The sequence below is a fragment of the Chiloscyllium plagiosum genome, chromosome 7 (genome assembly GCF_004010195.1).
Source record: "Chiloscyllium plagiosum isolate BGI_BamShark_2017 chromosome 7, ASM401019v2, whole genome shotgun sequence".
Classification (NCBI taxonomy): domain Eukaryota; kingdom Metazoa; phylum Chordata; class Chondrichthyes; order Orectolobiformes; family Hemiscylliidae; genus Chiloscyllium; species Chiloscyllium plagiosum.
This window is the reverse complement of record NC_057716.1, coordinates 63623238-63650199: the sequence shown is the minus strand read 5'-3', so window position 1 is coordinate 63650199 and position 26962 is coordinate 63623238. Positions and strand designations below refer to the sequence as shown.

General features: G+C 41.5%; 1 protein-coding gene across 6 annotated transcripts in view; it reads right to left on the bottom strand.

The window, feature by feature from the left end:
- The window catches only part of scn1laa (sodium channel, voltage-gated, type I-like, alpha), a 196914-nt gene extending 172825 nt beyond the window's left edge, over positions 1–24089 (bottom strand). For 2 of the 6 annotated variants that reach the window (XM_043693898.1, XM_043693903.1), the window contains exon 1: positions 23646–24088. The gene's annotated coding sequence lies outside the window, so the exon portion shown is untranslated. Of the gene's footprint in view, positions 1–8792; positions 8825–8950; positions 8999–22045; positions 22538–23645 lie in introns of those variants that run through there. The other 4 variants (XM_043693901.1, XM_043693899.1, XM_043693902.1 and 1 more) reach the window with 4 other exon arrangements.
- Between the last annotated feature and the right edge of the window lie 2873 nt (positions 24090–26962).

Sequence of the window (26962 nt, the reverse complement as noted above, 5' to 3'; positions counted from 1 at the left end):
CAGTTTTGGAAGAGGTGAGGTGCAATGAGACCTGGGTGTCATGGTGGAACAGTCGCTGAAGGTTGGCATGCAGGTGCAACAGACAGTGAGGATAGCTAATGGCATGCTGGCCCTCATAGTGAGAGAGGATTTGAGCGTTGGAATAAGGATGTCTGCTGCAGTTATACATCTTGAGTGCACTTTGGTCAGAAGAACATTGACAAACAATATAAAATAGGTGGCTACAATTCTAAAAGGGGTGCAAACGCAGAGGATCCTGGGTGTATATGAACATAGTTTATTGCAAGTGTAGAGAGTAGTAAATAAAGCATATAGTGTTCTTGGCTTTATTAATAAAGCCACAGAGTACAAGAACAAGTAGTGTTGTATACACACTTGTTAGAACTCAGCTGGAGTACTGTGTATAGTTGTGAGCACAACATTATGGGCAAGTTGTGAATTCATTGGAGAGAATTCAGAAGTGATTTATAAGAATAGCTTCAGGAATCAGTAACTGAGGATATATTGAAGAAGTTGGGACTGCTCTCCTTACAGGAACAAAAGCTGAGAGGACCTTTGATGGAAATTTTCAAAATCATGAGCAGACAGGACAGAGTAGATACAGAGAAACAGTTTCCGCTCGTAAAAGAGAGCAGAATGAGATGGCATAGATTTAAAGTGAGGTGTAAATGAAGCAAGTGTCATGTGAGAAAAATCGTTTTCACTCAGCGATTAGGTAGGGTTCCAGGATGTGGTACAGACAAGTTCAAATGATGAATTCAGGATGGTATTTAATTATTATTTGGGTAGAAATGGCTCGCAGCCAAACAGTGAAATTGGCAGAAGATTGGCATCAGGCAACAGAAATGGTTTGGGCACGATGGACCAAATGGCATCCAACTGCACCATAACAATTCTGTGATTCTGTGATGTAAATTGATTAGTGATACTATTTGTTCAATTCAGTTAAAAAACGCAGCTCACTTTTATCCTTTGAAGAGAATCATCAGATGGCCCTTCGACAAAACATTAGGTGCTCTTGTGGCGCAGTGATAGTATTATATCTCTTGTCAGACTTTAAGTCTAATTATTTGCCCAGCACCTTTCTCCAGATGATGGTAGTTGTTTTAAGTTCTTCCCTTTCTTTAAACTTTTAATTTTCAAGGAGTTTCCAAAACTTCACAATGAAGACAGACACAAAATACATGTTCAATGTTTCCTCCATTTCCTGGCTTTCCACTATCAATTCTCAATTAGTACCGAAAAAGCCACCATGAGTTGGAGTTACTCTTTCAATTTAAATATCCAAAGAAACTCTTACAATCAAGATTTTTGTCAAACTCTACTTTATCCTGATACTTATTTTAGCCTTTTTTAACAGTTCTTAAAAGCAACTCAATCCACTGATCTGTTACAAATCTTTGCAGAATATCCACCACCTACTGATGGCATAGAAGAAACCAATTATTTAGATTAGATTCCCTACAGTGTGGAAACAGGCCCTTCGGCCCAAACGACCCTCCAAAGAGTAACCCACCCAGACCAATTTTCCTCTGACTAATACACCTAATACAATGGGCAATTTAGAATGGCTAATTCACCTGACCTGCACATCTTTGGACTGTGGGAGGAAACAGGAGCATCCAGAGGAAACCCAAGCAGACACAGGGAGAACGTGCAAACTCCACACAGACAGTCACCTGAGGCTGGAATCAAACCCAGATCCCTGGCGCTGTGAGGCAGCAGTGCTAACCATTGAGCCACCGTGCCACCTCTGGGAATGTTGCATGATATCAATATATCAGCGGCGCAGGACTGGAAATGGGGTGAATGTGCAAACTCTACTCAGTCACCCATAGGTGGAATTGAACACAGGCCCTTGGCAATGTAAGGTACCAGTACTAATCACTGAATTACCATGTTGCAGATTAAAATCTTACACCTCAAGGACACCCAAAGATTCTGAAATGGATGTTCTTTCTCTTTGAACTCTTTTCCTTTTTACTGGATACTTGTGTGTTTGTGTGCCAAAGTGACTGTACAAAGGCTTTACGCTTGACTTATGACCCTGATTATTTTTTGCAGGGTCAGCAGATAATAAACTTGCTCTTCCTTTAACTCAGGAAACATTTGTGATTAGTTCCTTATTCTTTATAGTAAAATAGTTAACTACATTTTAATTGGAGAGATTAACAGTCTCACACTAAAAATAACTTAAACATCTATAGTCATAGCGTCAGAGAGATGTACAGCATGGAAACAGACCCTTCGGGTCCATGTCGACCACATTTCCTAAACTAATCTAGTCCCATTTGCCAATATCCTTCTAAACCCTTCCTATTCATATACCCATCCAGATGCCTTTTAAATGTTGTAATTGTACATCGGCTACCACTTCCTCTGGCAGCTCATTCCATACACACACCACCCTCTGCGTCAATTCATTGCTGCTTATATCCTCTTTAAATCTTTCCCCTCTCACCCTAAACCTATGCGTTCTAGTTCTGAACTCCCCCACCCCGGGGAAAAGACTTTGGCTATTCACCATATCCATCCCCCTCATGATCTTATAAACCTCTATAAGGTCACCCCAAAGCCTTTGACTCTCCAGGAAAAATAAGCCCAGTCTTATTCAGCCTCTCCCTGTAGCTCAAACACTCCAACCCTGGCAACATCCTTGTAAATCTTTTCTGAACCCTTTCAAGTTTCACAACATCCTTCCTATTGGAGGGAGACCAGAATTGCATGCAATATTCCAAAATTTGGCTGAACCAACATCCTGTACAGCTGCAACATGACCTCCTATACTCAATGTACTGACCAATAAAGACAAACATATCAAACACCTTCTTCACTATCCTGTCTACCAGGGATTCTACTTTCAAGGAACTATTAACCTGCACTCCAAGGTCTCTTTGTTCAGCAACATCGCCCTGGACCTTACCATTAGGTGTAAAAGTCCTGCCTTTCCAAAATGCAGCACCTCACATTTATCTAAATTAATCTCCATCTGCCACTCCTTGGTGCATTGGCCCAACTGATCAAGAGTCGAGGGTATGGTACTGGAAAAGCACAGCAGGTCAGGCAGTATCTGAGGAGCAGGAGAGTTGATGTTTCGGGCAAAAGCCCTTCAACAGGAATTCATCTCTCCTGCTCCTCAGATGCCGCCTGACTTGCTGTGCTACTCCAGCACCACACTCTTGACTCTAATCTCCAGCAAATGCAGTCCTCACTTTCATCCTTCTGATCAAGAACCTGTTATCCTCTGAGGTGACCTTCTTCACTGTCCACTACACCTCCAATTTTGATACCATCTGCATACATAGTAACCTTACCTCCTATGTTCACATCCAAATTATTTGTATAAATGATGAAAAGCAGTGGGCCCAGCACCGATCCTTGTGGAACATCGCTGGTCACATTTGTTATGATCAGTTAATGAAATTAAAAAGAGAGGAGCCGATTCACACTTTGTGACTTGGCTACAGATAGCGAGAGTCAAAGTCAAAAGATCTGGTGCTAGAAAAGTACAGCAGGTCAGGCAACATCCAAGGAGCTGGAGAATCGACATTTCAACCATAAACCCTTAATCAGGAAGGTAGGGAGGGAAGGGGACAGAGAGATAAATAGGAGGGAGGGGTAGGGCTGGGTGGGGGGGGAGGTGATAGATGGATGCAGGTGGAATGTTTAAAGGATGTTCTACCTGCACCCATTGATTGCCTTCCCACCTACCTTCCCTCCAGCCCCACCCCCTCCTATTTATCTCTCAGCCCCCTTCCCCCTCCATATTCCTGATGAAGTGCTTATGCTCGAAATGTTGACTCTCCTGCACCTCAGATGCTGCCTGACCTGCTGTGCTTTTCCAGCGCCACACTAGTTGTTTGTTTGTTCCCTGTATGGTTTGTTTCAGATTGCTGATCACAGGTGACCATGCAATTGTGCAATTTGTACAAGGAAAAGACATTGATCATGACCCAACAGAACCACTTCATTACTTGCCATCACAGTTTACTTTCCTAATCAGAGTCTTTAGATGAAATAGAATAAATACATCTGATTAGCACTGCCAAAGGCATTTCACAGCATAGGGTTTGGTTTAAATTTATTAGAATTCAGATCATCAGACAATGAATAGTAGTGTTGTGATTAAGTGATTTTACTCTTACAAGTATGAGAAGCATATATTACATATCACACCCCTCCAATTCAACAACTACAGCTTGTTTGCCTACATGGCTGCATGTGAGTTTCCAGTTAATGTCCATAATGTGAAAGCAATTAGAGACACAACAGACATTTAAGTAACAAAGTTAGCATTGTAAATACTGCTTTTTACTCTACTTCTCATAATCAGGCTACTTTAGAGAAGCTCTTTTTGAAAGATAATTTGTATTGAGAGTAGAGTAAAAAGCTGCCAGATCAGCTTTAGCAGAGATAATGTGCAGCATATCTTTGAGGGGAGTAAAATTTGATTTTAATAGCAGGTGATTAGTGGGCGGCACGGTGGCACAGCAGTTAGCACTGCTGCCTCACAGCACCAGAGACCCGGGTTCAATTCCCGCCTCAGGCAACTGCTGTGTGGAGTTTGCACATTCTCCCTGTGTCTGCATGGGTTTCCTCCAGGTGCTCTGGTTTCCTCCCACAGTCCAAAGATGTGCAGGCCAGGTGAATTGGCCATGCTAAATTGTCTGTAGTGTTAGGTAAAGGTAGGGGTATGGGTGGGTTGCGCTTCGGCGGGGCGTTGTGGACTAATCTAATCTAGTTAAGGGGAGTAAAATTTGATTTTAATAGCAGGTACTGATTATTAGCAACATATATCCATTACTGAAAGTAAGTTCTTTATCATAAGTTCTTTATCTGTATAATATTCTTGCTGCCTGCAATCAGCTGATGAAATAGTTCCCCTTTTTCCACACCTGGTCTGTATGTTTCTCCAGCCCCTTATGCCGAATATTTTGTTTTCTTTAAATGGCAAAGTTGTCGTGCATGTGAATGACAATCACAAAATGGTGACTAACATAATCTAAAAGTTAAGTCAAAGAATTATTAGAATAATCCAATGTTGGGTGAGAAATGGAAGGATATTAATTTCAGTAAATTAGTTGAGGCAGTATGCTAGGAAGGGTACCATCTGGTCTGTAAACTTACTGCATGCCTCATTGAGTAGGCGACAGTGAAAAGTTTAGATTTGACATCACTTTCAAAACTAGTCATCACATCATCACTAGGTTTAACTTTGCAACGTACAATTACAGAAATATGTCAAATTTCTGACTGACTGAAAGGCAAAGACAAGACTGATGTCAAGCTTTAAATATGTAATGAGTGACAATTTTGGGGTTTTGCTGGAGATTATTTCAGTGGCAATGATGGCTTGCAAGGAGATGGGGCTCCCAGAAAAATAAAAAAAAAGTCCTGAGAATCCAGGAATTAATAACATTTACAATGTTAAAAATAAACATTTAGCCTATCAAAAAAATAGAAAAAAACTGGTTTCTCTGAAGTCTTATTTTGGAAATTGTAAGAAAATGTAGCTCTCAAATGTGTGAATCTTGTGAATGAATTTTAAGGAGAATGAGGATGTGATAGCTAATAATGATAAGCCTATAGTAATGACCTTATGATACTTCTCAAGTAACAAGCAAGCTGCTTAACTGAGATAAATGCTAAGTAGCCTGTTCATCCAGTTTCAGACAAGGTTGTTGGTAATAGTTCTATGAACTTTGACAATTACCTGGTTTTCACATCAGATCTGAATATGCACAAAATAGCTTTTAAAAATGGCTTGGAAGAGATTTTTATGGTACAAGGATGAGCCCTCACCTTGTAAAACAGCAGATATGGCAAATTGGCATAAAATATGTCATTGCAATGACTCTCACTTAAGATTATAATGAAATTGTAAGATTTAAATTACTCAAAATTAAGTTATGAATATATCGTAAGTTAGCAGCTCAGCAAGTATATGCATATCACAAATAAAACTTACTGTAAATGAAAACAACAAGTGTTGCAGGCCAGGGAGCCTGAACCCATTCAGCACTGCAACTGTTAACACAGCTGATTTCTTTTCACTTTCCCACAAACCTCCCATCCTTTATTTCACTTAGTGTCTACAATTTCATCAATCTTCATCTGAAAATACTCAACGGTTCCAATTCAAATGTGGAAGTAAATGATTTTTGACTGAGTTAAAAATCTTGCTCATTGGCTGACTATTAACTGATACCTGTGATAAAAGATTTACAAAAATCAAGATACACACAAATATCAACCTGAATGTAATGAGTAAATAGGAAGAGCAAAAATAGCAGTACTATGTAAATATTATTTTATTTGCCTAAGGAGAAAAAATCTTCTAGGAGAAAGCGAGGACTGCAGATGCTGCAGATCAGAGCTGAAAATGTGTTGCTGGAAATGTCGATTCTCCTGCTCCTTGGATGCTGCCTGACCTGCTGCGCTTTTCCAGCAACACATTTTCAGCTAAGGAGAGAAAAGTTCTGTTTTAAGTACTTTTTCTGAGACAAATAACTACCTCAATAGGCACCCCTCCCTTTCGCTGAAAAGTTACATTGAGTAACACGATGACTGGAGTACAGGATGAATATCAGAATGAACAGACCACAAGCCACTTACACTGTGAGCAAGTAATGGAGAATTTGGAAGAAGTGAGACTGCAGAGATTGAAAGAGTGTAAGATAGCACAGATCTGTTACAGCAGCCAATACCACAATTTGCATTACTCACTGAAACTCAATCCACACTTGAAAGGCACCAACTCAGATATATGTACTGAAGTGATAGATAATCATGTGGAAGAGAGATATTTGGGTGAATCACCAAGCTCTGGTGAGCAAAGATAAGTAATGATGTTGGTTGATGCAGAACAGGCAGAGCATCCTCCCAAAGTAATTTAGGGATGCTGACATAACTAGGCCTGTTTTCCAACAGAAACTGACACAGTACTGAAATCATATTATGAAATTCACTCACATCCCTTACACACTATATTAGAAAATGATTGAAAGAACCAAGTCACTTACAATACCTTGATATCCAATATAATTTCCTACAGCTGCCCAGTTATGGGAAGGATATTATTAAGCTGGAGAGGCTTCAGAAGATGTTTGTCAGGACGTTGCAGGGTATGGAAAGTTTAAGTTATAAAGAATTGCTGGATAGGCTAGGATTTTTTTCACAGGAGCATAGGAGGTTGATAGGCAACCTCATAGAAGGTTATAAAATGATGGGAGGTATAGATAGACTTAATGGTAGTTGTCTGTTCCCAAGTTGAGGCATTTCAAGACTGGGGAGGGGAACATTATTAATGTGAGAGGAGGTTTAAAAAAAAATGAGCAGCTTTTTTTTTAACAGCAAGGGTAGTTTACATGTGAAATGAACTTCCTGAAGATGTGGGTACAATTACAACATTCAAAAAACATTTCCATAGGTACATGAATAGGAAAGGCTTGGAGGGACATTGGCCAGGAGCAGGCAGGTGATATTAATTTAGTTTGGGATTATGTTCGGCATAGACTGGTTGGATTAAGAGCTCTGTTTCCATGCTGTATGACTCAAAGATGGGATGAAGTGATGTAACAGAGCACTAATCATCAATTTAACTTTTGGAATGTGGAAACGTCAGTGACAATATCAGTTTCAAGTATGTGGGCAATGTGGGGAGGTAGTGATGCAATGGTAATGTCACTGGACCAGCAATCAGAAAACCAGGTTAAAGTTCTGGTGTTTGAATCCCACCATAGCAGACAGTGAAATTTGAATTCAATAAAATTTTGGAATTTAAAAATAAGCTGAAATCAACCACTATGATTGTTGTAAAAACCCTCCTGCTTACTAAGAGAATAAAATCTATCAACCTTACTTAGTCTGGTCTACATGTCACCCCAGACACATAGCAATATGGCTGACTCTTAACTGGACAATTAGACATGGACAATAAATGCTGGCCTAGTCAGCAACATCCTCATTCTATGTATGAATAATTTAAAAAATACAATGGTGCTACAATATTGCAGAAGTAGTAGTTCCAGAATTTAAATCCAGGATAGAGTCACAACAACGTAACACATTAGGGTGCAGTCACAGGAAAATATGAGGGCGAGATTCCAAGAAACCGCAAGTGCTCAGTATGTTAGCTAAAACTAATAGAGCACAGGAGGAAACGCTTCCAGCCAATCAGTAGGACCACACTTTTAATTTCAGAACAATTTATATAATACAATAGACACTTATTTCACCAGGACTGCATAAATGAACAGTAATATTCAGTTGGAAGGCAGTGGTGACTTTCACTACTACTAGTGATATACTGCAGATGGTACATGTTCCTTGCAGAGAATGGTGTGTTTTAAGACTGCACAACCAAGCAATTATATGGTCCCTTGAGGCAGTCAGGAACTCAAGAGTGGAACCAATTCCTGTAATCAGCAGCTGCTCACAGCATTTATCAGTCCAGACAGGCTGAGCTCTCTCTCTCCTACCTTGTTTCTACGTGACAGGTAAGTCATCACTGGACAAACATTCTCCATTATTGATGAAGTCAGGAGAAAGCATTAAAAAGTTTGGAAGTACAGACAAGGGTCTGAAATGCATTCAATTGCCAAGCAACATTTGTGAACCAGGACCCTGTAAACACTAATCCCTGCTTGCAGACCTTCCTAAATATCTAGTAGGCACTACTCAGTCATACATTGCCAACTGAACATAAAACTTCTCACATGCTTTGCTGTTGTATCGTCAAATAGCTGACTCTGTTCCATTAAAGAAACATGAAGGAGTATTATATAACTCACTAGCAGGAAGATGGATGTAGATCAGGTGCTAACTAAAAGAGAAAGGAAAACAGTCAATGCGGATTCTGACTAACAAAATGAACTAAGTACGACATAAAGAAATGAATGCACCAAGCACAGAAAAGCTAAATCCCATGATTCTATTCCAGCTGTATTACCAAGAACCTGTGCTCCTGAAGTAGCTGCACCTCCAGTTCAGTTGCAATGCTGCCATCTACCTGACAATACAGAAAAGTGCCCATGTGTATCCTATCAATAAAAGCACCTCATGTCCAATAAGGTAAATTTAGCAACTCATCAGCTAAGTGATGGAAGGGGTCATCAGTTTACTGTTCCAACAAGTGGCACTTACTTTCTGCTAACCTACTCACTGATGCTATGTTGGAATTTGCTACAATCACTCAGCTCCGGAATTCACTGCAATCTTCGTCTATGTATGACTAAACATATCAACTTACAAGGTGAGATGGTGTTGTCTACTCAATACTGGTATAATTTAGCTAATGGTTCCATTAAAGAGCACTTAAAAGACTTTAAACAATGCAAGTCAAAGGAAAAATGCTTAACAGGCAGGAATCTGTTAGGTCTGAAAGTGGATAAAACGCCTGGACCAGATGAGCTACACTTCTAGACTTCTGAAGGAAATAGCTGAATAGATAGTGGAGGTTTTAGTAGCGATCTTTCAGGTATCCCTGAAGTTGCGGAGGGTCCCAGAGGACTAGAAAATCACTAATGTATCCGTCCTGTTTAAGAAGGGAGCAAGGCCATAGGTGGGAAAAAATAGGCTGATGAGCATGAACTCAGTCATAGAGTCATAGGGATGTACAGCATGGAAACAGACCCTTCGGCCCAACCCGTCCGTGCCGACCAGATATCCCAACCCAATCTAATCCCACCTGCCTGCACCTGGCCCATATCCCTCCAAACCTTTCCTATTCATATACCCATCCAAATGCCTCTTAAATGTTGCAATTGTACCAGCCTCCACCACATCCTCTGGTAGTTCATTCCATATATGTACCACCCTCTGCTGAAAAAGTTGCCCCGTAGGTCTCTTTTATATCTTTCCCCTCTCACCCTAAACCTATGCCCTCTAGTTCTGGACTCCCCGTCCCCAGGGAAAAGACTTTGCCTATTTATCCTATCCATGTCCCTCATAATTTTGTAAACCTCTAGAAAGTCACCCCTCAGTCTCCAACGCTCCAGGGAAAACAGCCCCAGCCTGTTCAGCCTCTCCCTCAGATCCTCCAATGCAGGCAACTTCCTTGTAAATCTTTTCTGAACCCTTTCAAGTTTCACAACATCTTTCCAATAGGAAGGAGACCAGAATTGCATGCAATATTCCAACAGTGGCCTAACAAGCCGCAACATGACCTCCCAACTCCTGTACTCAATACTCTGACCAATAAAGGAAAGCGTACCAAACGCCTTCTTCACTATCCTATCTACCTGCGACTCCACTTTCAAGGAGCTATGAACTTGCACTCCAAGGTCTCTTTCTTCAGCAACACTCCCTAGGACCTTACCATTAAGTGTATAAGTCCTGCTAAGATTTGCTTTCCCTGAATTAAACTCCATCTGCCACTTCTCAGCCCATTGGCCCATCTGGTCCAGATCCTGTTGTAATCTCAGGTAACCCTTTTCGCTGTACACTACACCTCCAATTTTGGTGTCATCTGCAAACTTACTAACTGTACCTCTTATGCTCGCATCCAAATCATTTATGTAAATGACAAAACGTAGAAGGCCCAGCACCGATCCTTGTGGCACTCCACTTGTCACAAGCCTCCACTCTGAAAAACAACCCTCCACCACCACTCTCTGTCTTCTCCCTTTGAGCCAGTTCTGTATCCAAATGGCTTGGTCTCCCTGTATTGTGAAGGATGAGATTTCTGAGTACATAGAAATAAGATAAGCAAAGTCAGCATGGTCTCATCAAGGGGAGGTCACACCTGGCAAATCTACTAGAATTCTTTGAGGAGGTAATGATAAGGTTAGACCAAGGAGAACCAATGGATGCTATCCATCTGGACTTCCGGAAGGCCTTTCATAAAGTTCCACACAGGAGGCTGCAGAGTAAGATAAGAGTCCATGGTGTTAGAGGCCAGGTACTAGCATGGATAGAAGATTGGCTGTCTGGCAGAAGTGGGAATAAAAGGATCCTTCTCAAGATCAAAGCTGATGACTGGTGGTGGTCTACAAGGGCTGATGTTGGGACCACAACATTTACATTAACAATCTGGATGAAGGAACTGAGGGCATTCTGGCAAAGTTTGCAGATGATTCAAACATAGGTGGAGGGGCAGGTAGTATTGAGGAGGTGGGGAGGCCGCAGAAAGATTTAGGATTAGTGTGCTGGAAGAGCACAGCAGTTCAGGCAGCATCCAAGGAGCTTCGAAATCGACGTTTTGGGCAAAAGCCCTTCATCAGGAATAAAGGTAGTGAGCCTGAAGCGTGGAGAGATAAGCTAGAGGAGGGTAGGGGTGGGGAGAAAGTAGCATAGAGTACAATGGGTGAGTGGGGGAGGGGATGAAGGTGATAGGTCAGGGAGGAGAGGGTAGAGTGGATAGGTGGAAAAGGAGATAGGCAGCTAGGACAAGTCCGGACAAGTCATGGGAACGGTGCTAAACTGGAAGTTTGGAACTAGGGTGAGGTGGGGGAAGGGGAAATAAGGAAACTGTTGAAGTCCACATTGATGCCCTGGGGTTGAAGTGTTCCAAGGCAGAAGATGAGGCATTCTTCCTCCAGGCGTCTGGTGGTGAGGGAGCGGCGGTGAAGGATGCCCAGGACCTCCATGTCCTCGGCAGAGTGGAGGGGGAGTTCAAATGTTGGGCCACGGGCTGGTGTGGTTGATTGGTGCGGGTGGAGATGTTCCCTAAACCGCTCTGCTAGGAGGCGCCCAGTCTCACAAATGTAGAGGAGGCCGCATCGGGAGCAATGGATACAATAAATGATATTAGTGGATGTGCAAGTAAAACTTTGATGGATGTGGAAGGCTCCTTTAGGGCCTTGGATAGAGGTGAGGGAGGAGGTGTGGGCACAGGTTTTACAGTTCCTGCGGTGGCAGGGGAAAGTGCCAGGATGGGAGGGTGGGTTGTAGGGGGCGTGGACCTGACCAGGTAGTCACGGAGGAAACCGTCTTTGCGGAAGACGGAAAGGGGTGGGGAGGGAAATATATCCCTTGTGGTGGGGTCTGTTTGGAGGTGGCGGAAATGTCGGCAGATGATTTGGTTTATGTGAAGGTTGGTAGGGTGGAAGGTGAGCACCAGGGGCGTTTTAGATTAGATTACATTACATTACAGTGTGGAAACAGGCCCTTCGGCCCAACAAGTCCACACTGACCCGCCGAAGCACAACCCACCCATACCCCTACATTTACCCCTTACCTAACACTGCGGGCAATTTAGTATGGCCAATTCACCTGACCTGCACATCTTTGGACAGTGGGAGGAAACCAGAGCACCCGGAGGAAACCCACACAGACACGGGGAGAACGTGCAAACTCCACATAGTCAGTCGCCTGAGGCAGGAATTGAACCCGGGTCTCTGGCGCTGTGAGGCAGCAGTGCTAACCACTGTGCCACCATGCCGCGTTCTGTCCTTGTTACGGTTGGAGGGGTGAGGTCTGAGCGCGGAGATGCGGGATGTGGACGAGATGCGTTGGAGGGCATCTTTAACCACGTGGGAAAGGAAATTGCGGTCTCTAAAGAAGGAGGCCATCTGGTGTGTTCTGTGTTGGAACTGGTCCTCCTGGGAGCAGAACGGCGGGGGCGGAGGAATTGGGAATACGGGATGGCATTTTTGCAAGAGGTAGGGTGGGAAGAGGTGTAATCCAGGTAGCTGTGGGAGTCGGTGGGTTTGTAAAAAATTTCAGTGTCAAGTCGGTCGTCATTAATGGAGAGGGAGAGGTCCAGAAAGGGGAGGGAGGTGTCAGAGATGGTCCAGGTAAACACCGGTCTATAGTTACCTGGCTTTTCTTTACCACCCTTCTTAAACAGCAAGTCTGAACCTCAGAAAAAATTAAGCCAGATGATTTGATAACCAAGTTGTTTAATATTAAAAACCCCCACCCTCCTCTAGCTTATCTCTCCACGCTTCAGGCTCACTGCCTTTATTCCTGATGAAGGGCTTTTGCCCGAAACGTCGATTTCGAAGCTCCTTGGATGCTGCCTGAACTGCCGTGCTCTTCCAGCACCACTAATCGAGAATCTGGTTTCCAGCATCTCCTGTCATTGTTTTACCTTGCAGAAAGTGTTAGACATGTTAGGAGAGTGGGCAAAGTGGAAGATGAAATACAATGTGGGCAAGTATGAGATCACACACTTTGGTAGGAAGAATAGAGGCATGGACTATTTTCTAAAAGGGGAAAAAATTCAGAAATCTGAAATGCAAAAGGACTTGGAAGTCCTTGTCCAAGTTTCTCTTAAGGTGAAATTGCAGGTTGAGTTGGTCGTAAGTAAGGCAAATACAATGCTGTAATTCATCTAGAATATAAATGCAGGGATGTATTTCTGAGGCTTTATAAATCTCCGGTCAGACCAGCTTTAGAGTATTGTGAGCAATCTTGCTCCCCATCCCTCAGGAAAGATGCATTAGCCTTGCAGCGGGTCCAGAGGAGGTTCACGAGAATGATCCCAGGAATAAAAGGCTTGACATATGACGGTATCTGAGGACTCTGGGTCTATACTCGATGGAGTTTTGAAGGATGAGGGAGATCTGATTGAAATTTTCAGAATACTGAATGGCCTGGATAGAGTGGACGTTGGGAAGATGTTTCCACTAGCAGGACAAATGAGGACCTGAGGGCACAGCTTTAGAGTAAAGGGAAGACCTTTTAGAATGGAGATAAGGAGAAATATCTTTAGCCAGAGAGTACTGAATCTGTGGAATTCATTGCCACTGAAGCCTGTGGAGGCCAGGTCATTGAGTATACTTAAAACAGAGATAGATAAGTTCTCGATTGCCAAGAGAATCAAAGGCGACGGAAAGAAAGTGGGAAAATGGGGTTGAAAAACCTATCAGCCATGATTGAATGGTGGAGCAGACTTGAAGGGCCAAATGATCTAATTTCTCCTCCTATGTCTTCTGGTCTTATAGTTTTATGGAGTCATATTGGTTCAAGGAAATATGACTGTGATCATTGGAGGCCGGTCACCTCAACCTAGAGCATCAAAACATGAGATCCTCAGGTAACTATCTGAGACCCCAAATACTTTCAGCAGTCTAATCAATGACGTTCCTCCTTCATGAGGTCAGAAATGGGGCTATTGGTTGATGATTGCACAGTGTTCAGTGCCATTTACAACTCTTCTGATAATTAAACTCCATGCCCAAATGCAGAAAGGTCTGAAAAAAACTTTACCAAAGGCTGATAGGTTGTATTTTTATTAGACAATTATTTGAAATTATCATTTCTAATAAGAGCGAGCAGAATCAGCTCTCACTGATATTCACTGACAATCACTGCTCTCCTTATTAGCTGCATACTAGCTTTCTGCAGTTCATGCATGAGGACATCCACATCCATTTGCACAGGAGGATGTTATAGTTTCTCTCCATTTAGATAATAAGCTCCTTTGTATTCTTCCAGCTAACGTGGATAACCTTACACTTATCCACGTTGAACTCTATCTACTAACGTTTGGCCCATTCACTGAATCTACCCATATCCATTTGTAAATTCCTTATTTTTTCATTTCAAATAATTTTCCTACTTATTATAGTGTCAGCTGCAAATTCAGCTGTAGTACATTCCACCTCATTAATGGTGATTGTAATTAATCGGAGTCTGAGGACCAAATTCTTTGGCAGCTCACTAGTTACAGCTGCCAATCTGAAAAAGAGACTCATTTATGCCACTCCGCTTTCCATTGATTGGCCGATCTTTCATTCAAGTTAATATATTATCCCTAAACCCATGTGGTCTTATCTTGAATATTAACCTTTTATGCAGCACCTTATCAAATGCTTTCTGAAAATCCAGATATTCTACATCTACAGGACCCCCATTATCCACTTTCTCATTACATTTTTGAAGAACTTAACAAATTAGTCAAATATAATTTACTCTTCATTAACCTATGCTAACTCTGATGGATTGTACTTTGACCTTGCAAATGCCCTGTTACTGATGGAGACAGGATGAAAACCCAACGGAAAATAATTTCTTATATCCTACCAAGGTTGTATTACAGTTATTAAAGTACTCGTTAAAATTGGTGACTTATTTAGTTTGTTTTTATTCACATTCAATATGACTTTTCATAATGCATTTAGTCCCAATGGAACACATCAAATGTTTGAAAATTTGTTTTCACATCCTACTCCACAACAGAAAATTTATCACAAAATTATTACAGTGTAGAAGATCATTCAACCCATCATATCTGCAGCAGCTCTCCAAATTAGCATTTCACTTTACACTATTTTCTCCATGATGATGCCTATTATTCCTTTTCAAATAGCAGTTTAACTCACTTTTGAATGCCTCAATTGAACGTGCTTTCACCATGTTTTCAGGCAATACATTCCATAGTCTAATCACTTACTGCACAATAAAGTTTTTCCTCATCGCTTTTGCCGATCACTTTAAATCTGTGATCTTGTGTTTTTCATTCACACGTGGGAACACTTTCTCAATATCTACTGTCCAGACCGCATATGTAATACCTCATTTGGATATCCCTCAGTCTTCTCATGAATAAAAACATTCTCTACTTCTCCAATGAACTTCAAAACTGAGGTTCCTCAACCCTTCTCACAAATCCCTTTTCAAACTATTCTCAAAAATCACTTCTGCAGACTTTGCATCCCTCCTAAAGAATCTAGAATGGGATGCAATATGTCAGCTTAGGCTGAACAAATGTCTTATGTACTTGCTCTTGTAGGCTATGCCCCAATTAATACAGCCAAACATACGTTAAGCTTCATTAACTGTTCTGTTAATCAGAGTGTGGCACGGTGGCTCAGTGTTTAGCACTGCTGCCTCACAGGGACCCAAGTTCGATTCCCGTCTTGGACGACTCTCTGTGTGGAGTTTGCACATTCTCCCGGTGTCTGCGTGGGTTTCCTCTGGGTGCGCCGGTTTCCTCCCACAATCCAAAGATGTGCAGGTTGAGTGAATTGGCCATGCTAAATTGTCCATAGTGTTAGGTGCATTAGTCAGGAGTAAATACAGGGTAAGAGAATGGGTTTGGGTGGGTTACTCTTTAGGGTGGCACAGTGGTGAGCACTGCTGCCTCACAGCGCCAGAGTCCCAAGTTCTATCCCAGCCTCAGGTGACTGTCTGTGTGGAGTTTGCACGTTCTCCTCGTGTCTGTGTGGGTTTCCTCTGGTTTCCTTCCAGTCCAAAGATGTGCAGGTCAGGTGAATTGGTCATGTTAAATTGCCCATAGTGTTAGTCAGAGGGAAATGGGTCTCGGTGTGTTACTCTTTGGAGGGTCCATGTGGACTGGTTGGGCCGAAGCGCATGTTTTCACACTGTAGGAAATCTAAAAAATATTTCCTCCCAACTCTCGTGACTTAGGCACACACACACCCAGATTGCTCTGGCTCTGCAACCCCTTGAGAATTGAGTCCTTTATTTATATTGTGTCTCAATACTCTTCCTACCAAAAATAATCATCTAACAGTTCTCTGCATTAAACTTCATCTGTCAGCTGCCTGCCCATTCCACCAAGCTGCCTATGTCCACAAGAAATTCTATACAATCCTCCTGACACATCATAAAAGTGCCAAGATTTGCATCATCTGTAAAGTTTGTAACTAACGTGTAAACCAAGTTCTAAGCCTTTAGTATATATCACAGGGCGGTGGGGTTGATTGGTGCGGGTGTCCTGGATGTTCCCTAAAGTGCTCTGCTAGAAGGCGTCCAGTCTCCCCAATGTAGAGGAGACCATGTCGAGAGCAACAGATACAATAAATGATATTGGTGAATGTGCAGGTAAAACTTTGATGGATGTGGAAGGCTCCTTTAGGGCCTTGGATGGAGGTGAGGGAGGAGGTGAGGGCACAGGTTTTGCAATTCCTGCAGTGGCAGGGGAGGGTGCCAGGACGGGAGTGTGGGGTGTTGGGGGGTGTGGACCTGACCAGGTAGTCATGGAGGGAACGGTCTTTGCAGAAAGCAGAAATGGGTGGAGAGGGAAATATATCCCTGGTGGTGGGGTCCATTTGGAGGTGGCAGAAATGTCGTCGGATGATGTGGTTTATGCAAAGGTTGGGAGGGTGGAAGGTGAGCACCGGGGGGTTCTGTCCTTGTTACGGTTGGAGGGGTGGGGTTTGAGGGCGGAAGGGCGGGATGTGGATGAGATGCATTGGAGGGCATCTTTAACCACGTGAGAAGGGCAATTGCAGTCTCTAAAGAAGGAAGCCATCTGGGAGGTGTCAGAGATGGTCCATATGAATTTAAGGTCAGGATGGAATGTGTTGGTGAAGGTAATGAATTGCTCAACCTCCTCGCGGGAGCACGAGGTGGTACCAATGCAGTCATCAATGTAGCGGAGGAAGAGGTGGGGAGTGGTGCCGGTGTAATTACGGAAGATGAACTGTTCTACGTGGCCAACAAAGAGACAGGCCTAGCTGAGGCCCATACCAGGCCCATGGCTAGCCCTTTGATCTGGAGGAAGTGGGAGGATTCGAAGAAGAAATTGTTAAGGGTGAGGACCAGTTCGGCCAAACGAATGAGAGTGTCGATGGAAGGATATTGTTGTGGACATCGGGAGAGGAAGAAACGGAGGGCTTAGAGGTCCTTGTCATGGCGGATGGAGTTGTAGAGGGATTGGATATCCATGGTGAAGATGAGGCATTGGGGGCCGGGGAAACGGAAGTCTTGGAGGAGGTGCAGGGCGTGGGTGGTGTCTCGAACATATGTGGGGAGTTCCTGGACTAGGGGGGATAGGACAGTGTCGAAGTAGGTAGAGCTGAGTTCGGTGGGGCAGGAACATGCTGAGACAATGGGTCGGCCAGGGTGGTCAGGCTTGTGGAACTTGGGAAGAGGGTAGAATCGGGCAGTGCGGGGTTCCCGGACTATGAGGTTGGAAACTGTGGGTGGGAGATCACATGATTCCTGAGCAGGTGACTACAGTCTTATATATGAACAATATAGGAGAAACACCAGCTTGTGAAAAGAAAGCATCCCACTTAGTCTCTCCCTCCCATGTGGAGAAGTAAAAGACAATCCCTAGTTAACAGGTAATCTCCTAAATGTTTCTCTGTAAGTTGTACTCTTTCCAAGTCCTATGTTGAAAGGGTACTGAACAGACTAATCAACTGGTGAAAAAAAACCCTCAAAATCCATGCATCCACAACACTTTATCCTCAGCAAAGAGTCAGAACATATTGAGAGGATTCAAAAGAAAATGACTCACTGAAGTCTGTGATATGGACTAGTAGCTGAACAGTGTTTTTTCTTACATTTTTCCTTCCTCACCTACAATGTTTCTGTCTTGTCTCTTTGTGTGACTGTTTGTATGTGTGTGAGCATTTTAAGAAAGGAGTAGAACTTGAATTCCAGAATCATAAATTAGAAAATCATGCTTCTTTTTGCAATTGGTTTAAACAGTTTGATTAACCTGAATTGAACAGTTAGGTTGAATTTGGCAATTCAGTGGCTTAATCAAATTTTCACATTTGTGATGAATTTGAGAATAGTGGGTATTGATTTCTATCCCAATCAGTCATGATGTGGAGCTGCTGGTGTGGGATTGGAATGGACAAAGTTAAAAACCACACAACACCAGGTTATAGTCCAATAGGTTTATTTGTAAGTACAATTTATCGGACCATACCCTTCAACCAGAAGAGATTGAAGTTCTTAGCTGAGGCCTCAATTTCTGTCCCACCACCAAAATGCGGCAGACATAAATGAATTCATGAGACCTGATGAAGGAGTAACGCTCCGAAAGCTAGTACTTCCAAATAAACCTGTTGGACTATAACCTGGTGTTGGGTGGTTTTTAACTCCAGCCAGTCATGACACTAAGCTTAAGATAAATTTAGTTAGCACTGGTAGAACTCGATCATTGATTTAAATTTCTATTTTATCAGATTTCTTTTTTTGCATTTTTAGATTATATGCATACACAAAATATAAGTAGCATAAGTCAGCTGAAGCAGAAAATATATTATGGTTTATTGTGAAGAATTTTCATAAAATCAAAGAACGTCAATAATTGCAGCATATGATTTTAAGGAAGAAACAAAATGAATCTCAAACTACAAGTCAAAGTTATTGTCACAGGAATTCAAATGTATATACACTGAGGATGGTTCCTGTGATGCACTGGCATTGTCAATACTCTATATCAACAGGCTTATGTTCAAGTCCTATCTGCTCCAGAAATGTGAAATAACAGATTGATTAGAAAATATCTAAGTGTATTATCTTTAACTTAAATGGATTGCCAATCTAACTGAGTGGGGATCATGAAAATAAGATCATTTTGTAGATTACATCAAGTGCTTATGAAATATGAAAACATTTTACCTGTACTTAATAAATTCAGTATAGTTTGTTAATTTTATTTACACTAAAATTATGTCTGTTAAGTCAGAATTATGTAATCTTAATTTCAGATTGTATTAATTACATTGCTATAAATGGTTCCTGTTATTCTATAGAAGATATTTCATGAGACTATCAATCAATCCTCCTCTCTTCAAGACACTTTCTATCCTCTTGGTACTACCATATTATCTGTGAGACTTTTTACATTATTGATCGGACTTCCTCCATCAGTCTCATCGTCCTTGAACACTATGGCAGGTTCAGCATAGCATGACAGCTTCATCAACATCAGGCCTCTCTCACTACATAACCAACCCCCTTCTGAACAAAGCACTGAATCTGGAAATAGGTCATGTATTTTGCTTCTAAAATGAAAAAATATGTTTAGAAATTCAGGAATAGAAAAACTTTTATTAAATAAAGTAAGTGGTGTGCTAATTTGCACTGAAGGTCACCTTACTTAGCACCTAATTGATAAGTGCTTCTTGGACTTGTTTGCTTTGAAGATTAATATCACCAATTTATTACCTGGCTTTTACTAATAAACTAGACTGTGAACTTCTGCTTCATGAAAATTCAGAAAACTGGGTAAAAATTGCAGTTAAATTTGCTTTCTGATCTCTGCTAAAAATTCACAAATGTATCTGGTCAACCAGTATAATCAGTTAGTGCAATAGAGCATAATTGTTCTGTTGCATTGAAAACAAAACTGATTTGAGTGGTAAACCAGTATAATTTTATTATTGCAACTGATGATAAACAAAACACTTTTACGAAGTTTGAAGCTCTCCATCAGCAACTTGCCTAATTTTACATAATTAAAAGTAACTTTAAAACTATTTAATCTTTGATATACCTTCTTTGATGTTCTTTGATATACTTTACTCAGTCCTTATCAAATTAGAATTTTTAAGCATATAGCACTTTGCTTCGCAAAATGTGTCTATCAATGCCTCCAAGCTTTAACAAAATCAATTTTAAGAATCTTTTTCCAAAAACTGCAATTGGAAACTGTCAATCCTCATAATTTAGATATGGGAGTGTGGCCATGTCTGTGGGCGAGGTCAACTTCAGGCAAAAATCATTTTTAAACCAACATAGATCGTGGAAAACTGATGTGCTTCTGATCTAACTCACATCAAACATTTCCCCATATTTTGAGCTGTTTCATCCAACTACACGGGATTGCACTGGTGAAACCAGCAGAACATATTTGCAGAAAAGAAACGCACTCATTTTGTTTTGTTTGCCTATATATTTCCAGTTGTAAAAATAACCATGACCTCCTCAAAAGGAATAAAAGAATATTCAACAGAGCGTCATCAGAATTGTCTCTGTATAAATGTCTGATGGCATGCAAATGTCATGTTATTTCTCATTCAGGTTTATTGGTAACCTTAACCAATGAATATTCAGAATAACGGCCTGTTCAAAAGCACGGTCACCCCATACCAAAACGAAAAAGACTCAAATGTAACGCTGGTTTGTATGAAGCTTGCCCATGCGTGTTATGTGAGCTAGTTTTGCTAGAATTTTCTTGCTGCATCTCTCATCGTGGATGACGATAGCATATAAAATGTGATGGTTTCAACATTAAATAATATAGATGCTCGCTTAACACAAAAAAGACGGTGAGATCAGACATCATCTAATATCCCCAGTGTGAAACGGAACGTTACCTATGCTGATAATTTCTTAAAATGAAAAAGGCATGGTCACACTAGATCCCAACTTTATACATTTACATATCTGTATACCATTCGGGAAACACATTGCCTTGCTCAAACAAAACACATCCATTACTGGCTTCATAGGGAGACGTGTGAAATTGACAGAATTGCTCCGGAAGGATATAATAACATTCGACGTACCTACTATAAATTGGCAAAGGTTTAGCACAGAAAGATATCAAATAACTCCGATGTGAATGTTTCCTCGTCCTATATTTGTCCTGATCCCTGACGACAGCGACGTAAATAAACAACCAACGTTATTACTTCTAAGCTTCCTGAATGTTCATGTTTATTCACTTTAATAGTGAAACAGAAGAATCTTAATATTGCCTCAAATCGATGGGCCGAATGGCCTAATTCCTCTCTCATATCTTATAGTCTGATGGTCTTAAAATAGTACAAAAGCGAAGGCAATGTTAGCATTTTTCTGAAAATGCACAACACAATCAGACAACCACAACTGAGATGGCGATTAGCATCAACAAAATTCAATCATCCACCTACAAACTGAAGGAAGCATCTTCCATATTTGAGAGAACTAAATTTGACAGTGGCGCTGAAAAGAAAACAGGGCGCTATTTCACTACCTTGGCAACCTAACATCAAAGGCGTACCGACTCCGACCTTTTTTATCTTTAATTTTTTTTTCTTGCCAACATTGTCATCTAAATGGTGGGGCAAAATATATAGCAGTGGCAGCTCATGCAAGCTAGCCCAGCGGCCATCGAACATAAACGCTGCATCACTGCTCAGAGCCACAGAAATGACTGCAAGTTGCCAGCCTGGCTCACCCCACTGGTGCAAAACATGTTTCCCCTGCCCTGGTACTAAAGCGCCTGGCCCGCCGAGCTACAGAGACACGGGATGGTCACCGGGATTCACAGCACAATATTGATCAATCTGCGGCACAACAAGCACCACTGCGCGACTGGACAGCGTCAATATCCTTCATGAATATTCCGTCCATTTGCATTATATCAGAAAAAGAGTTATTTCCTTTTTTTTGCTTTCCTTACAGTTTGTGAAGCAACGCATGTCGAACAGGGCGTCGGTCAGCGCTGGCTGTTCAGGAAAGGGGGGCAGTAGACTGCAGCTGTCGCCATGTTTGATGGCTTCCCCATTTCAATCGCACCGTCTCGCTGCAAGGTCTCCGCCCAGTTTTCACCCAGCATCGACTCAGCAGCTTCCCCATCGTAGCACCCGCCTAGAATCACCTACCACCCCTTCCAAACCCCCTCCCACCATCATCATCCCCATTCAGACAAATGCAGCCCACTCCCCAAAACACTAACAATAACTACCCCCCTCCAGAACTCTCACAAGCCAACCTTCGTCCCCACTAACATAAAAGCTGATTTACGTCCGCCTGACATTACACAGGAACATTTCAGGTACATCAGTTTGATAATAAAATAATTCATCTGTATTCATGTGCAAGACGCCATTTGGTGAAAATCTGAGCTACTTGTTTTGTTTTAACTTTTTATGTAATTTTTCATGACCAAGTGCAGTACCATATTACTTAATATTCCATTCTCTATTTATGCAGCATGTCTGCTAGACTACGTAAATGTAGACTGTTATGTCCATCTCAAATTTTGTACAAGTTAATACTGAAAAGTGTTTATTATACTATCTATTGTTGTGTTAAAAGTAGCTATTGTTTATTTGTCTTTTGGGGAGTTAGGTGCATTGTTGTCTCCCACAGCTCTGCTGAAAAGTTGTTCAAGTTTACAAAGCCAGAAGAACAATACTTCTTTAAGAATATAGTGTGGTTTTAAATAAACTGTGTGAAATCCATGTTTTGCAGTAAATTGTTGACACTAACTACTTAATAAACATATACAAATTTTTGTCTCAGTGTTTTCACTTTCTTAATGATACGGCACAGTGCAACTGATTATTTTCATTACGATTTCATCTGACTTTAAACCACTTATTTTCGGTCTTCTCAAAGTAAAATATATAGAAAGAATATAGAAGTTATCTGTTTGTTTCTAATTTAGTGTAAAATAACAATAAGCTCAATTCTTCCATCGGTTACGTGAGTCCTTTTAAAATGCAAACTACTTTATATTGCTTCATTATTGAAATAGCCCAGAAAGGTGCAATAAAAGTGTAACAGAAATCTCATGAATTTATTTTCGTTAACTCAGATATAAAAACTCGTGCGGATATGGATAATTATCGTGCTGTTTTCTTCGGCAATTGTTTAATGAATGTGGGTATATATTTCTACTACTGTCTGCAAAATAGCTACAAGTTGAAATTTCCACCGGTGCTGTTGCTTAGATTGTCCACAAGGGAAGCAACGGTATTCTGAATTCATATCCAAAACATTCTCGAATAGTCTCGTTCGTAACAACACCCAGTTTCAGATAGCACTGAATACTGTACTGATTTGTTTTATTGTCGAATTATAGGCATTTCCCGCTTTAACTGTCTCCTTATTTACATGTACTGGTGACAATGTGTTATATTATTATCTTCCCGATTCACAGATTTCTAATACTGATCGTCAGAAACAAACACGCCCAGACCTAATTTACATATTAAAAAAATTTCCTTAATAAATGCCTGATTTCCTTGGCCAATTATCACCTTCAATGGACTCACCATACTTCCCAATGTGTTTCTTCACGAAATTTACTGTCGCCGGTGAGCTTCTGGTCTGCATCTGTTTAAATTGTTGTATGTGCCTATTTAATTTGTAGATCTGCCGCCTTTAGCGAAGATGTACTGTCAAATTCATGTAGCCGGCGATTGCATTTCATGCCGGTCTCTTCTTTAACACCCCGATCGCTTCCGGTCATTCATTCCCGGGTAACAATGACGCGGGATCCTCTGAGCTTTACACGCATCTCGTCCAACAGTCGTGAAGGAAATCTGCGTGTGATCTCCATGTCAACTCGACTGGAACCTGCTTCATAAAATCCCTTATTGGTCCAAAAGACTGGAGGAGGATTGTTGAGTTACGTCCCAGTGACATAAAAGCCATACATACATCTGAGACATTCGGAACAGGTTTGACTGTGCTGTGGATTATTATAGTGGCGGCGATGTTGGGTCCTGATGCTGGCCCCTCTTGGTGATGGTGAAGTAAAATCGGGATATATTCCAAAGGAATTACACGAATACGGCGATGGCACTCTGACCCGACGTAATCAGTCTTTGAAGACACAGTACAAGCTCGGGTCCCGAAATTTGTTTCAAGAAGTATAACCCCGTCCACTTTTTCCTGTCCTAAATCTAAAAAGAAAACTGGTGTTATCTCCTCCTTGAGGCATTACTTGTAAAGATAGGTAAGCCCAAGGGAAAGTGTGGAAAAATAAAAGTTACCTGACTGTGAGCCAGACAATGAGTAACAGAAAATAAATGGAACCAAAACACTTCTGGCAATTCCCACCATTTGATGCTGATAATAACTTTTTTCAAATGGCACGATTTTCCCACCCTTGAGCAATGAGAAGAGTGATGCAATTAGGTGAGATTTAGGATGCATAGGATGAGGAAGGAAACTGCTAGGGATGGGCACAATTAAAATGTGGAGCTTGTTCAAGGTATAGCTACTGTGTGTTCTTGATAAGTATGTACCTGTCAGGCAGGGAAGAAGTGGTCAGGCGAGGGAACCGTGGTTTTCTAAAGAAGTTGAATCTCTTGTCAAGAGGAAGAAGGGGGCTTATGTAAAGATGGGATGTGAAGACTCAGTTAGGGCACTTGAGAGTTACAAGTCAGCCAGAAAAGACTTAAACAGAGGGCTAAGAAGAGCCAGAAGGGGTCATAAGAAGTCTTTGGCAGACAGGATCAAGGAAAACCCTAAAGCTTTCTATAGGTATGTCAGGAATAAATCTCCCTACCTTTTATCTTAGCCTGCTGGACACACTTTCCTCATTCCTGAAGAAGGGCTTATGCCCGAAACATCGATTCTCTTGTTCCTTAGATGCTGCCTGACCTGCTGCACTTTTCCAGCAACACATTTTCAGGAATAAATTAATGACAAGGGTAAGATTAGGGCCAATCAAGGACAGTAGGGGGAAGTTATGCATGGACTCCAAAGAGATAGGAGAGGTGCTAAATGAATATTTTTCTTCAGTATTCACACATAAAAAAAATGTTGACGAGGAGAATACTGAGATACAGGCTACTAGACTAGATGGATTGAGGTTCATAAGGAGGCGGTGTTAACGATTCCAGAAAGGATGGAAATAGATAAGTCCCCTGAGCCAGATGGGATTTATTCTGGAACTCTCTGGGAAGCTAAGGAGGACATTGCAGAGCCTTTGGTTTTGATCTTTATGTCATTATTGTCTACAGAAATAGTGCCAGAAGACTGGAGGATAGCAAATGTTGTCCTCTTGTTCAAGAAGGGGAATAGAGACAACCCTGGTAATTATAGACCAGTGAGCCTTATTTCTATTGTGGGCAAAGTTTTGGAAAGGATTATAAGAAAAAGGACTTACAATAATCTAGAAAGGAATAATTTGATTAGTGATAGTCAATACAGTTTTGTGAAGGGTAGATCGTGCCTCACATACCTTATCGGGTTCTTTGAGAAGGTGACCAACAGGTGGATGAAGGTAAAGCAGTTGATGTGGTGTATATGGATTTCAGTAAAGCATTTGATAAAGTTCCACACAGTAGACTATTGCAGAAAATATGGAGGCATGGGATTGAGGGTGATTTAGTGGTTTTGATCAGAAATTGACTAGCTGTAAGAAGTCAGAGGGTGGTGGTTGATGGGAAATGTTCATTCTGGAGTTCCGTTACTAGTGGTGTACTGCAAGGATTTGTTTTGGGGCCACCGCTGTTTGTCATTTTTATAAATGACCTGAATGAGGGCATAGAAAGATGGGATAGTAAATTTGCAGATGACACTAAATTTGGTGGAGTTGTGGACAGTGCAAAAGGATGTTGCAGGTTACAGAGGGACATAGATAAACTGCAGAGAGATGGCAAATGGAGTTTAGAGCAGAAAAGTGAGGTGATTCACTTTTGAAGGAGTAACAGGAATACAGAGTACTGGGCTAATGGTAAGATTCTTGGTAATGTGGATGATCAGAGAGATCTCAGTGTCTACATGCATAGATACCTGAACGTTGCTACCTAGGTTGATAGGGTTATTAAGATTGTATACGGTATGTTAGCATTTATTGGTAGAGGGATTGGGTTTTGAAGCCATGGGGTCACGTTGTTGCTGTACAAAACACTGGCGCGGCCACACTTGGAGTATTGCATTCAGGTTTGGTCGCCGCATTGTAGGAAGGATGTGGAAGCACTGGAAAGGGTCCAGAGGAGATTTACCAGGATGTTACCTGGTATGGAAGGAAAGTCTTATGAGGAAAGGCTGAGGGAATTAAGGCTGTTTTCGTTCAAAGAAATTTAAGAGGTCACTTGATAGAGGCATATAAGATGATCAGAGGATTGGCTAGAGTAGACAGTGAGAGCCTTTTTCCTCAAATGGTGATGGCTAGCACGAGGGGACATAGCTTTAAATTGAGGGGTGATAGATAAAGGACAGATGTCAGAAGTAGTTTCTTTACTCAGAGAGTAGTAGGGGCGTGGAATGCCCTGCCTGCAACAGTAGTGGACTCACCAACATTAAGGGCATTTAAATATTCATTGATAAACATATGGATGATAATGGAATAATAAAGGTTAGATGGGCTTTAGATTGGTTACTCAGGTCAGCGCAACATCGAGGGCCATAGGGCCTGTACTGCGCTGTAATCTTCTACGTTCTGTGAAGTAGTGGGACCAGTATTCCCTAGAGAGAAATCCACTTCAATCTTGCCACTTCACTACTAAGTCTATCGATAACATTCTTGACTTGCTATGAAATAATGTCCTTAAATGATCAATTAATGGCTACTTCAGATCAACTCACCACCTTCCCATCACCAAACTCCCTGGTAGATGCAAAAGCTTCCTGACTG